The 14427-nt window shown below is 40.9% G+C and overlaps 1 protein-coding gene across 20 annotated transcripts in view; it reads right to left on the reverse strand.

The window, feature by feature from the left end:
- The window catches only part of ADGRL3 (adhesion G protein-coupled receptor L3), a 339457-nt gene that overhangs the window by 265595 nt on the left and 59435 nt on the right, over positions 1-14427 (reverse strand). The window lies entirely within an intron of this gene.

The following is a 14427-nucleotide window of genomic DNA, read 5'->3' on the forward strand; positions in this document are numbered from 1 at the left end:
CCTTGTAAAAATATTAACTTAATTTTGCGCTGGCTGACTGTGCAACCTGAATAAAATTCTTCTCCAGTTATGTGGCATACACACTGAGATACAGATTTCTTATTCAGTGCAAAACCTGAATGTGAAGGTAGCCTATCCATCCACTTCCCATTCAGGTAGTAGGGAGTCAGTGAAAACAGAAATTGCCCTTCCTGGTGGTGATACCCCCAGAGAAGGCATTTGCTGTATTAAACACAGCGGATCCTCAGCACTTGCAAAATCAGGGTGATCCAACTGCAGTAGTCAAAGTGCAGCTCACCTAGAAAATTTCAGGACCTAGACTTCCACATAGTCTAATAAAAGTCCCTGCAGCCACATGAAAAAAATAAAAAAGATACAAGGATTACTTAGAAATAAGCAACAACAGCACAGGTTTCACAATTACAGAGAAAACACAGTGATTACCTAGGAGCAAAAGGTAACTGAGAAGCTCCTATGGAGAAAGAAAAAATCTAGCAGATGTAAAGCCAGGAGAAAATAGAAGTTATTAAAGCAAGAGTTACAGCTTTCTCCACTGCCTAATGATGAGAGGATAATAAGATGATAATAAAGCTTGGATAAGGAAAAAAATAAGCAGTTTGAAGTCAGAGGCTAAATGTCATATTATGGAGAGGCTTCCCTTGGACCCTTTGCCTACCACAGCCTTACACACCATGGGAAAAAGTGGGATATATGGTCACAGCACAAGTTCATTGATTAGGAATCATTGAAGTTTGGAGGTGCCAAGCTGAAAGTCACACCTGTGTGGCATATTAAGACAGCAGTTTTTCAGCATTATGCATGGTGGAGCAGCACAGACTTAACAGACATCTGAGGCAGTGCAACTTTCTTGTTTGTTTTGCAGTTTCAAAAAGAAACAAATGACCAACAAATATATACACACACACACACACATATACCCCATTAACAACCTGGATTTGCTAGGATACTGGAACACCTTTGGGGGCTTCTGGATGTTGATACTGGGTTTAATTCTCTGAAGAAATGATTAGTTACTTCTACTTTCTTTCTTGATTTTAGATCAGTTCTACTCTGTACACGCAAGGCAAGAATTGTGATGCTTTCTTTTTATAAAAGGTTGTCCTTTGCTATATTTCTGGGCACATGTTGCTGTACTTTCTCATATGCACATCCCTCTCTGCATATATGCAAACCTATATGTATATACGAACATGCCAAATATTGTGCATTAAAGAAATGTATGTATTTAAAACATCCTACTGTATTCTGTCTGTTTTGGCAATAGCCATCTGGAAGAAGAAAAAAACGTACAGAAGAAATGCTTAATATAACCAAACTACATTTTGTACACTTTTGTCAACCTACAGAAAGTTTACCTGCTACTTTTTGTTCTGCAAGCAAATTAACCATTACTGCACTAGCTTTATCCAGAGACACCCAGGCTAAATCACATAGGAATGTAGCAAGACCATCTTGCTTTTCAGTATATTTTTAACTGTCATAGAAGACAGGACAGGTATACTTTTATCACTGTTACAATGACATACCCCTGCAAATCTCAGTCTCTCAAAATCTTTTATTTTCCAATGTAGTCAAAACATTTTTGTACCATTTTGTTCTAGTTAAGCCTTCCCCTGGACAAGGTCTGGGCAACCAATGGCTGACAGTGGCTCCTCTTGCAGCGCAGGGATGTCAAAATTACCCAGTGTTTACCTCAGGACCTCATATTCACAAATAACTACACCAGCCATTCCTGTTGCCAATGCTAAACACATCTTTAAATTAGCACCCCAGCCACTGTGGCTTTGTTTCTCTTCTAGATGAGCAACACTGTACTGGGACCAAAGCCTTATCTGTCCTATAGATGTCTTCCTTTCCAGAACAGACTTAATAAAATCTGAGATAGTCAAAAAGAGATGAGCTCTTGATTTCACATTCCTCTTTCACAGCTGTCTTATTCCTGCTGAAACAGTAGAATTAAATGCATGGAAACACTTTTAAGAATTCTCTCCTTCATGGAAGAAGAAAAAATGCCCAACATACTCAGAATTGAAATCAGAACCAGAAGGGCCTTGATTCCATATACATGTTATCAGTATGGTACACATTTGAAAATCGTGTGGTACATGCCAAACTTGAGGTTGTTCTCCTGGGAAGAAAAAGATTAAGATGTAACCTTGGGTCATAAGAGGTTACACAATCAGGATTTCCCATAGCAACACTGAGGAAATTAAATTAATGGTGAAGATGCTCAGCTGCTGAAACACAAGGAAACCCTGGAAGAAACTAACATGATTAAAAAACCTGAATTAATTCTTTTATGCAGAGCCTCAAAACACAGATTTGGCAGGTATACTCCTCAAACTCATTTATTCATTCATTTTAGTGGCCATGCTTTTCTTAGTGAATTGTTCTTTACAAGTCAAGCAGGCATGTAAGAAAATGCCCAGTTCTCACATATTTTAATACCCATTCTACAGTCTCAAAAATGAAAGTTTTGAACTATGTATCTGTTTCTATGTGTGTGCATCTGTGTACATTTCCAAAGATGACAGCTGAAAAAGGGAATATTTGTTTTTAATCTCTTAATTATGCTTCCCCCCCACACACCTTGATGCATTAATTTGACAGCTAAATGTTTCTGCTCTTGCTGACGGGTGACACAACAGAGCCTATCAGAGTCCCAATTTTTTGGCACCACCTCACTCCTACTTTATGCTTGAGGCTACTTCCCTTCTGACTGATTCTTAATTTGAATAAGCTTTCACTGAAGACTGTATCAGAACAGCAGCAAGTTAATCTTATTAAACCATGCTAGTTTAAAAAAATCAGAGCTTGATGTCAGGCAGGCTGTTTTCAAATTGGTATACTTAAGATCCAAATTAGATCATGAGCAAAACATTAAAAGGCACTAGAGCCACTTAAGAGCGAACTTCCATTTCCAAAAGAAATTTCTGGACATTGGGAACCTAGGACGTATGCCAGTTCAGTGGGAGTAAGGCTCCTGACTGTAGTGAGTGCTTTCCAGTGTTTTAAATGCTCAAAATGTTAAGCTACAGAGAAAGGCTGTAAAGACATAAGCATTTACCACACCTATTGTCAATACTAGCACAAATACACTGGCCCTACTGAATCATAGAATCATAGAATAGTTAGGGTTGGAAAGGACCTTAAGATCATCAAGTTCCAAACCCCCCTGCCACGGGCAGAGACACCTCACACTAAATCGTATCACCCAAGGCTCTGTCCAACCTGGTCTTGAACACTGTCAGGGATGGAGCATTCACAACTTCCCTGGGCAACCCATTCCAGTGCTGCCTCACCACCCTAACAGGAAAGAATTTCCTCCTTATATCCAATCTAAACTTCCCCTGTTTAAGTTTTAAACCTTTACCCCTTGTCCTATCACTACAGTCCCCAGTGAAGAGTCCCTCCCCAGCATCCATAAAGGCCCCCTTCAGATACTGGAAGGCTGCTATGAGGTCTCCACACAGCCTTCTCTTCTCCAGGCTGAACAGCCCCAACCCTCTCAGCCTGTCTTCATACAGGAGGTGCTCCAGCCCCCTGGTCATCCTCGTGGCCCTTCTCTGGACTTGTTCCAACAGTTCCATGTCCTTTTGATGTTGAGGACACCAGAACTGCACACAATACTCCAGGTGAGGTCTCACAAGAGCAGAGTAGAGGGGCAGGATCACCTCCTTCGACCTGCTGGTCACGCTCCTTTTGATGCAGCCCAGGATACGGTTGGCTTTCTGGGCTTGCAAGCCCACACTGAAGCCGGCTCATGTTCATTTTCTCATCAACCAACACTCCCAAGTCCTTCTCCATAGAGCTGCTCTGAATCTCTTCTTTGCACAACCTGTAGCTGTGCCTGGGATTGCTCCGACACAGGTGTAGGACCTTGCACTTGTTAAGTTTCAGGAGGTTTCTACTCCCACCCAAAGTCTCCTGACAAAAAACACCTTTGGGAGAAGCTGGGTCAACACTCACTGAATCTGCAAGCTGATGCAATGAGATGCCTTTTAAGCACTATAAAAGAAAATTTCCATCCTCTTCCTCTCCTTTCACTCTATAAAGAGTACTTTTGGTTTTTAAATAATTAACAAATGTTTACAACTTCAGTTTCACTTTAGCCACCTCTTAGCATAGAAGACTGAAGTCATTAGATATGAGGAAAGGGATGCAATTCACCCTTTGCTTGTCAATCCACTCACATGAGCAGTTTGCAGCGAAGTAGGTGGCTGCTTAGTTGTCCTTAGGCCCCCTTGACTTCCAGCAACTTAGTGAGATGACCCACCTGGTACTTTTGCCATCTGGATGCCACCCAGGCCATAAAAACAAAGTTTGTGGACATCTACTGGAACGCTTGTCCCTGTGCTGGCTTCAGACAGCCCCTGCCACATATAGGGTGTTACACAAGCAACAAAGTGTTTCCTGGATTGCAGCCCAACACCAGAGACATTAGCTTCATTGTTTAGTGCCTGGCTTTAACTCTTTACATCCAGCTACCAGAGCAACTAATCAACCAAATCTGATTTTCCAGAGCTCAGTCTAATCCACTGCATTGAAGGTGACCTATGTTCTTTGTGTGTATGTATAGTTAAGGGGGTTGGTTTGTTTGGTTTTTTTTTAAGGTATCTTGGTTACGACATGCCTGTGGTCAGCTGCCAACAACCTTGCCAGTTATTCAAAAGGGTGCCAAGGATCACTTCTGACACACGCAGATTTTAGAGAGATCCTAAAGATTTCTCCCGTGCTCCCCCAAATATCAATAGTGGATATTACTCATCTGCCTTTGTACATGCAATTCTCTATTACCCATGGGAAAATAACTCACAATACCAACTTGAGCACATTTTCAGTCCACCAACATGCCTGAGGATGGTGAGTGATTCAGATCCAGCCACCTGCAACAAGCACTGTGTTCTTTGCAGAACTAACCTTGCTCCCTCTAACCCGATGGTTGCTTTTGTATTTTACTCCACATATTTGCTAGTATGTCAAGGACATCAAGGACCAAACTTTACTTTCTGTCAGTGTTAGCTGGGCACCGCTGTAATCATTTAAGTGGAACAATCTGTTCCAAGTGACCAAGAGAACCAATAATTTATCAGGAACAGAATAGGCATTTTGGGGAAGGACATAATTATATTTGTGTGGTTTGTAATACTCTTGAGTCAAATAGGGACATTTCACATAATTCAAAGCCACTTGGGGAAGGGAAGAGAGAAAGCAAGCTTTCCAAAGCAGAAATAGCCTCAAACTCTCAAATTTATCACAGACATTTTTTTTTCTGCCTCCTCTGTTATTTGATTTTACTTAAAATAAAGAAAACCTTCAGCAATTGAGTAGGCTTCCCAAAAAGGGATGGGGAGGGGGGGGAAGAAAAGAGCAAATAATAATCAGAAGATAACATCTTGCCTTGATATAGGTAGATGATGCAGCCTGAAATAGAATGCTGTACTGTTCATCTTGTCTCAAACATGGCAATGCCAAATTAAAGGGTATTCAGAGAAAACAAACAAAAAACCTTCACACACTTTTAGCAAGAACCCAAACCAACTCCTATAAGAAATATTTGAAAGATCATAACTTCCTCTCCTAAAGGACAGATAAGTTAGAAACAATATAAGAAACACATATAAGCTAATGAACAGAAATGGAAAAAAAAAAAAAAAAAGTAGCTTGGATGCCTCTGTTCTCATAGTCTGAGGAGGGATGGCAATAAAACTAAAATCTGACAAAAAGAAATAGTTTTTCACATGATAAGCTACTATCGTACTGGACTTAGAGCTCCTAAAAGTCATCATGATCAGAGACTTGATGAGATTCAGAAAGGATTTGGCCATTTATATCTATAAAAATATCCAGCAACTGCAATTAATGCTAACAAAGAAAATCTGGACAGAATATGAAAGAACTTGGGCATTGCAGCGAAAGCCCATCTATGTAAGGAATCAGGATGAAAAAAAGCATGGGGTAGCAGGGATGCCACATCCTGCCCTGAGGCAGGCAGGATAGGGCACAGGGACAGACTAGTGACTGCATGGGTAAACTCTATTTCCATTCCAGCATCTTTTCTTCTGGACAACTCCAAATCCTCCCTTCTTCCCTTGCATTAGTTGTATGGCTTTCTATGGTTCTCTTGCCCATAACTCCATCTCCATTCCTCACTGTGTCTCTGCAATAAAGTTTTTCCTTCCTTGTCACAAGTCCTACTCTGGGTAACAGCATGTAATATACTGCCTACTAGGAACTGAGTGCTACGGCTGTAATTCAGTCTGGAGGTTCTACTATTGCCTGTAAACTACTCACTGTCTCCCAGTTTACGATGTCAGCAGGACTCCACCAGAATGAAGGGTTCTACTGTAAATAACTGACACCAATGTATTATCTTATACATAATGCATAGAAGATGGCTCCAATAATAAATTCCATATCCTGCCTTTCCTTTCCATTACAGTTGTGACCGGCCATCTTTTATGCATTCTGCTTACTGATACATAAAATCCTTCTCCTGAATCATAATGGCAGCAAAACCTTTCCTTGGGTCACTGCTTCTGATAAAAGCTATTCATTCCCTCTTTTCCCCAAAGAGATTGAAATAAACTTCAGCTCGACCCACTAACAAAGCTCACACTTAAATTTAAGGACCATGTTGATGATCCAGGAACATTGCATGTGTCAGTCCATATTTTTGACACTGGCAAGTGAATGATTTGTGCCTAATGCCCATCTTTTGCCTGTCTGCAAGCTGGTATCAGCAGGGTCATTACGTAAAACTGCACTGTGGATGCCAAACTGCAAGCATACAAAGATAAGTGAGGCCTGCAGACAACGCTTCCAGCCCCAAAGAGGAGTACAGAAAATCCAGGCATACACACAGAATGAGTGTGGTTTAAGCCAGCAGCAGCTTTACACATCTTGGAACTGAATATGGAGTTCAAGGTCCAAAGATTCCACAAATGATGTAGTCAAAACTGCTGAATGAAAGCTTTGAAATATCCCAGAGAATAGACAATCCCCTGTGTACAAACCCAATTTTGACCTCAGGCACAGACTAAATGAGCTCTTTTGTACAAGAATAAAAAAGAAGCAAAAGAAACTGATATAGATGCACTACTTCAAAGTCATCTTACCTCACAGCATTTTAGCCATTATTTCTAGCCAGAAGACTAACTGGAGAAGGATCATGCATGTATCTTCTTACTCAAACCAAATTATTCCTTTGTTATCTTAAGATAGTATAAATCCATTTAACCTGAATAAACCTTATACACCATCTTGCAATTCTCTAAATCACTTTAAGCCTCATGACAAAAAGAGAGACTGAAGACCAAACCCTGTGATGTCCTCATAAGGCTGTTATTTTCAGGCAGACTGAAGATGTAGTAAGACTGAGTAGAAGAATCTTCTATGTTCATCGCTTCAGCAATTTAGGCATTGAGCAGGAGTTGCCACAGGCAGAATGCAGATACCTGGATTTAAATTTTGCTCTTTGGGCACCTCAGATAATGGTTTTCATGGTACAAACCCATGTTTCAGCAAAAACAGAGAGCAGTACCAAAGGAGCTAGAGCTGCATCTTCTCTGATCGCCTTCCTTGCAGTTACAGGAAAGCTTCCTATGTGCTTGCACTCACCCCCTGCAACATGGTAATAAATGCAGTATTAATGCCAGCGGACATCTCTATCAGCAATGTCTCCATCTTTGTTTAACACTTCTTCTCTGTGTACAAATTAGTAGCTGCTATTCTCAACAAGCTGCAAAAGTTCAGAAAAAATAATAACAGAAGTATGTTTCACATAGGTCTTCTCCCACTGGCAAAAGCAAACAATGCAGCAGGTTGCCAGGAGCTGGCCAGTCCCTTCTCTCTGACAGGCTGGAGCCAGCCACTTTCACACTAGTAAAGTAATAGATGGAGTAATAAACCTGAATTTTCCCTGCATGGTTTTCAGCACATCATGTGTTCAGCACTTCTGAGGCCACTTCAAGACATGATTTATCCAAGAGATTATCCCATGTCTTCTCTTTTTCAGTTAAGGCCAGTGAGGGGGAAAAAATGAAGCTGTCTTAGAGTACAGTCATGAATAATACCTCCAGCTTCCTCCAGCCTGAGTACTACAGGAAGGCCTTTCCCTTTGGCCATGAAGGCCACTGGTTGCCCATTGCTTTCTCAGCTTAAGCCTGGATTTTCTCAAATGACAGCACATTGAGTTTGCATGCTAAAAGGGAACAAAAACCAGCAGCCACAGCAAAACATAACTGTCCATTTATTTATTTAAGTGTGGTGCTTTATAGCTGGCCACAGGTACTAATTGGTACCCAGAGAAGCCTAAAGCATTATTTTTGGTCTGCAGAGCCTTCCATAGTTTGGAACCTAATTGCCTTCAGAAACTACCGTCTCCCCTTCATCTGTTACCATGGTAGCTGCAATCAGCTGAGATGCTTGGGCTGACAAGCCCTGATTTACTAGGGTACCAAAGCAATTCCAGGGGGCTGTCCCTCTTAGAATTTACTCCTCTGCTTGGGTCTGAGAGCATTTTCAGGAAAGGAAGAGTTAGGATAAATTAAGACTGTACAGGCTCGGAAATAGCAACCTTTTTTAGAGTGACTCAAAAGCTCAGTGCACATTGCTCCACTAGCACTTACTGGTGTTTTTGGTGTTGTTTGTTACTAATAGTACATGTGCCCTTGTCGCAGGGTCAAGCTGCCGATGAGATTAGTAGACTTTGTTTCATTTTAAAATATCTTTCTGCATGGTGAGAAAATAGACTGTTTAACCAGGTGATAAGACTTGTTTTCTAGCCTCTAAAATCAGAATTCAGGGAATGTGAACTACAGTATTTCCTGTTTATTTCTCCTGGTTACACATTAGTATTTTTCCATATTGATGTTTTTCATATGGAGATCTCAAAAGTGCCAGACTTACGCTTCCCAGAAAGAGAAAATCCTAGCTTCCCATTGCAACATCTCAGTCTTTTCAGAAATGCATTTTCCATGCCATCTCTGTGATAACATATTTAGAAAAATTAGTACTATCTTGGCACTTTTCACAAAATGTACTCGGAATGTAAGGGAAGGTGGAGCGGTTCTTATCAAATGGGGCATTCAGCATCCAAGTCAGAGGTGATGGCAACTTATCAGCAGAGGGCTGTTTCCTGAGAAATATGCCATTAATTTTGCAGACACAACTGTGCTGCAATTCAGCTGAAGCCTGCTCATCCAGTCCTACTGACAGCCTTGTTATTACAGAGCTTCCAGGTCTGCAGCTCTCCTTGTCCTGCACATCCTCCCACATGCACCAGGACAAGCTACTTAATATAAAAAACACTATGAGAACATCCCAGAATTGGTATGATCAAAATCAGTGGCCACTTAAAAATGGTTAACGTGAATTACCCTATCTCTAAAATACAGATAACCCTGCCTCTCCATTTCCCAGCGCAAGAGCAGATCACTGGCATTTGAAAAGTGCCTTGAAAATCACAGGTGCTGATAAGCATCAATAACAGCACACCATGAGATGCAATATTATTACAATAATAATGGCACTCATTTTGCAGACCTGCATTTTTCAGGTTATCATCCAAAAACATTGATGAAACACAGCCCTTCAGGAGATTAAAAAAATCTTTGCAGTGTAATGCAAGCTGGTTCATAGGATCTCTATATTTTAACCAGCACTGTGCAAAGTGCCTGCTGCCGTCCTTCTGACTACCAGGACAGTTGCGACTGCTCCTCCTCACATTAAAGGATCAAGCCCTCTGAATCATGAAACTAAATGGAAAGCAGCTGACAACAGTCTTACACTCTTAACTACTCTTTTTTTTTTTTTTTAACTCTAGGTTTCATCAATGATGTCAATACTGAAACCACAGGGACAAACCACACAAATTATACTCAAAGGAAACTAGCTCAGCTAAGTAACTGCAGTCCAACATGATGGCATCTAGTAACTCCCAGCTGTGCCTCCCAGAGCTACTAGAAATTCTGTATCTGCTCAGTCAGCAGAGCAGTCCAGCAGAGCTGCAGCATCCACCTGCCAGGTCCTGAGGTGTGCCACACAAGGGTGCTTTGTGTGGGGCAGACACCACCATAACCGGCTGCAGCAGAGCAGAGGGTACAAGTCCCGATGCACTGTGCAGGCTACACATCCTCCTCTGGAGGAGCCACAGCTTCTCTGTCCTGGAAGCAGCAGGAAGCTCTGGGCAAGAGGTGTCTTTCCTGTGGGACACAAAATAGGTCCAGTGCTTTCTTGAGGGAAAAAGAGCTGAGCAGTTTTCAGCCCTCATCTCCAGGCCAGAAGTGGCAACAATAGCACATGAGCTATGCAACACTCCACTGTGGCAAGAGGCAAAATTTGCCCCCTTTGCAAATTGAGCTGAGTTGTTGAGATATGAGTTCCCAAGCAAGAACTTTCTACATTTTCTACCTTTCAAATGTTGAAAAGGCAGAAAGATTTTTGTTTGGATTTTAGAAACAGCTGCTGAGACCTGTGAACACTTCCCCCCTTGCTCCTCTGTTACACCTGCTAGTTTCCTCTTACTATTCCATCCCTCCTTTCCTTCCTCCAGCTTAAGAGTAGCAGACTACGGCTGGGGTAGATGACAATACCTTTACTGCTGACATTGGGAAAGCAAAAGGAAAGCCTTGATCTCACATTTAAGGCAAAAAGATGTGCCTGTTCTGTGTAGGTGTACCTATATGCCAGCCATTCTACTCGAACTCTTCCCCCCCCCGCCCCCCTCATTTTAACATTCAAGGTTAAAGCCTACAGGAAAGGATAAGGAGCTTAGTAAAACAGGCTGTTGCAAACTATGAAGTTAAGCACAAAGGCGGTTCTGACAGCAGACAGATCTGTGAACAAACATGTTCCACCTGATCCACCCATCTTCTTTCCATTGGCTTCATTCAACCCAGGAAAACTCTGTCTTCATTCCACAAAATGCTGGAGCGTGAGCTTCAAAAAGCAGCACGTGCTGGCATGTTTGTCTGAATCAAGGAGGAAGCAACTAAATGCTTAATTCCCTCACTCACACCGCAACCTTAAATTTGGGTGGCAGTTTTACGAGGCGACTAGCTCCACCAAATTGTAGTGAAAACACCAGCACGCAAAATGTAATACACAGATTTTGTCTTCCTGAGCTGGGCATCTTCTTGGTAGAAAGCATCCACAAGAAATTCAAGGGAGCACGCTGAAAACTATTTTTTGTTCAGGGTGCTTTTTAATAGACTAAACGACAGTGTTAGCACTATGAAAACAAAGGCAACTCTTATGGGAATAAGGAGGCTGTTCTTATTGTTCACCAAGAGCCCTGGCTGCTTGAATGGATGATATGTTAATTTTGTGGCACAGTTTCTCAGGGGAGGACATAGTGAAGTCTTCCATGGTACAGTGCACACAGATTACAACAGGCATGGTTAGAATTGCTTGTTAAGGCCCTCGAAAAGAGGCTTCTCCAAAGCAAACATGCTATGAAATGCATATTTCTCTAACCATATCAGAAAAAATTCAGCCCATAAAGCACTCTGAGTTTTTATAGGCAGCTGCTGCTCAAATGCTTGAAGGAAGAAATGGCAAGTAAGAAACAAAACAGGCCACAGCAATATAATTTCCTATAAAATAGGCTCTACAAGTTGTTTAAATGTTTTTTTTACTTCAAGCAATATTCTCAAGATTTGTGAGATTTTTCAGGGCAACATTTGCATTAACTCCTTTTGTCCCCCTTTGCTCAGGAGGCTCCGCAACCACACCATCAGATTTATGCCTTTCCCTTTCAAAATAACCCCATGTATTCATCCACAAAATTAATTTAACCAAACATACTGAAGAAAGAAACACACTAACTCACCTGTTCAATTTTCGTTTTTATTTTGGGGTGGGGAGGTTTGTGTGTGCCCACTGAGGGAGTAACTGCTAATAACTATTATAAATGCGCTCACTCACAGCCTCAGCTCACATACTGACAACATCTCTGTCTTTTCTTCCCATCTTTCCCTCTCCCCCGCCCCAACCCATGCCAAAGTGTGTCTAAGTCAGCTGTACAGCGTAGCTGATTAAAAAATGCCAACAGTTAGACAACTTACTCTAAAATCTACAAGGCAACTGTGCATCTACAAATGCAATAATTAATCAATGCATAGTAAGAATTTACTGTACATATTGTTTTTATTTGCATGGGCAGACAGCTTCAATTGCCATGCAGGTTACACTGTCATGAGACTCTTTAGTTCCCAGTAGCTGCTTTCCCAACCTGCAGCATTAGCAAAGACGAGCTCATTGTATTAAAGCTTTAATTCATCTGCAAAACCACCCAAATACTGCTGAATTTATTAATTTCACAGGTAGAGGCTTTTAGAAAAAAATGCCACAGTTAGTGCCACAATTACTAGCCTGTCAAAATTCTCCTTTTAAAGTACTTTTTTTCTGATGCTCAGCTATAAGGCATACTTCGAGCTGGCAGACAGGTTTGCATCTGAAGAACATATTTCATTTTAATGGTTTTATTTTTAAATTGTTTCAACTCTTTGAATTAATGGAGATTAAAAAAAAAGAGATGAGATTGACATAAAATGCAAAGTAGAGTATTTTTCTTCTTTTAACCTGCTTTTTAACTAAAATCAAGTTATATTTATTTTCAAGAAACTCAATAGTACCCAATTAATAACACGACTGCACTCTTTGTGAAAATTGATAATCAAATAGCTTAAATGGAAAAAGCCACCACCCTTTCTTGAGCCTGGCCACTGATAAACAGCACCAGGCAAGGACTCACAGATATGAATATTCAGTCAGTAGGGATTTGCTTTTCCCTTGCAAGAAATTTCTCCTTCAGTGGCCATCCTCTACAGCACCATTTCTGCCCAAATGGGAAAACAGAGATGCTTTAACCCACAGAAGCACTTCCCTGCTAACTCTCTGCTAAGCCATTTGAGCCTGCAGTGATGGTATCTGGAGCTGAGCAATCAACGTGAGTTTTCATCCTAGCACCATGGGCACACGCATGATTATGTGCCCTTCCTGACAAAAGGACTAATGTTTGTTGCAGACTTGCTACATGTGGTGACAGATCAGAAGATTGCAGAGCTCTGCATTTGGCTTGGAAGAGAGTGCCTGGAGGACATTACTGCATACATATAAAAATATTAATACTTTGTTCTCTGTAATGGCCCACAAAGGGGATGACATAGTTTTATTCTGCCAATATGCAGAGGATTAAGGGTTTCTGCTTGAAGCCACTAACAACCTGAACAGAAGAATTACAGTAATTCCACTAAAACCATGCCAAATCCAAGGGACTGGCTGATGGCGTGTTCATTTGTCTTGAAAAATGCAACCAGTACAATCCTACAAGCGGGACTTCAACCAGATAGTCAAGGAGGTTCAACTTAAATAATGGCCTTATAAGAACCATTTTTCACAATACCTCTCAGCATTTTGAGATCTAAATCCTTGACACAGAGCAGTTCTAAAGGGAGCTCAAAGAATAGCTGTTAGCATGTCAAATATAGATGAAACTCATGCTTTCTTTTGTGTTGCTCCCAGAACTCCATTTTTAGTGCAAAGTGTCTCACAGCAAACAATAGCAAGATACTCCACTGAAACCTTGCACTGCTTCAGCCATTAGGTCACCATGCAAACACTGTTGTCATGAGTTCAATTAGCAACAGTTTGTCTATGTCAATACAATTATTAATACTCCGAAATACTCATTTTGATTACTATTTAATTAAAAGCCAAATGTACTGAATAATTATTCATGTGTAGTTATTAGGAGTAATGCACTGAATGCAATTACATGTCAAGCACTTGACTTGTTCTTCCCACAACACCTCTTGTGCCAGAAAATACCCTGAAAAATTCAGCAACAGTTAAAGGCTTTCCATAACCACGATACCTCTAGGTTGGAATAAATTCTTAGGCCCTGGCTCTGCAACACAGGAATCTGTCCACATGGCATATGTCTTCGTTACCATTTCCAGATGCAGCAGTCACAGTTAGTAGTAATGGTCATTATAGAGAAATTAAGCAAGTCTTCTGCAAAACCAGTGTGAATGCAAATTCTTGACTGGGAATTCAGATCCTCCCTAAAACTAAACCTGGCACCACAAGGAATGATGGAAACTATTTTTATTTTTTTGTATTTTGATAAATGTAAATTAGTCTGAACAAATTATTAATTGTTTAAAGGCGATTACTGGCCATCTGTTTGAACACAGTACAGAAAACAGTGAATATGTATTTGAGAGACTCCACTTACAAGTTCACTAGGGGTTTTGATATTTAGGTATTTCAGAGGTAAAACTGGGATGCAGTGAGTATCAAGATAACTGATTAGTAGTACTTACAGCAGTTATTATTTATATTGCATGACGCTAACCCAACTCTTTTAAACCCACAGTCAAGCAACGACAGCTTTAATTC

This window comes from Pezoporus wallicus, unplaced genomic scaffold (assembly GCF_028554395.1).
Source record: "Pezoporus wallicus isolate ANWC-B61680 ecotype Strahan unplaced genomic scaffold, APGP_CSIRO_Pwel_v1 contig_2439, whole genome shotgun sequence".
NCBI lineage: Eukaryota > Metazoa > Chordata > Aves > Psittaciformes > Psittacidae > Pezoporus > Pezoporus wallicus.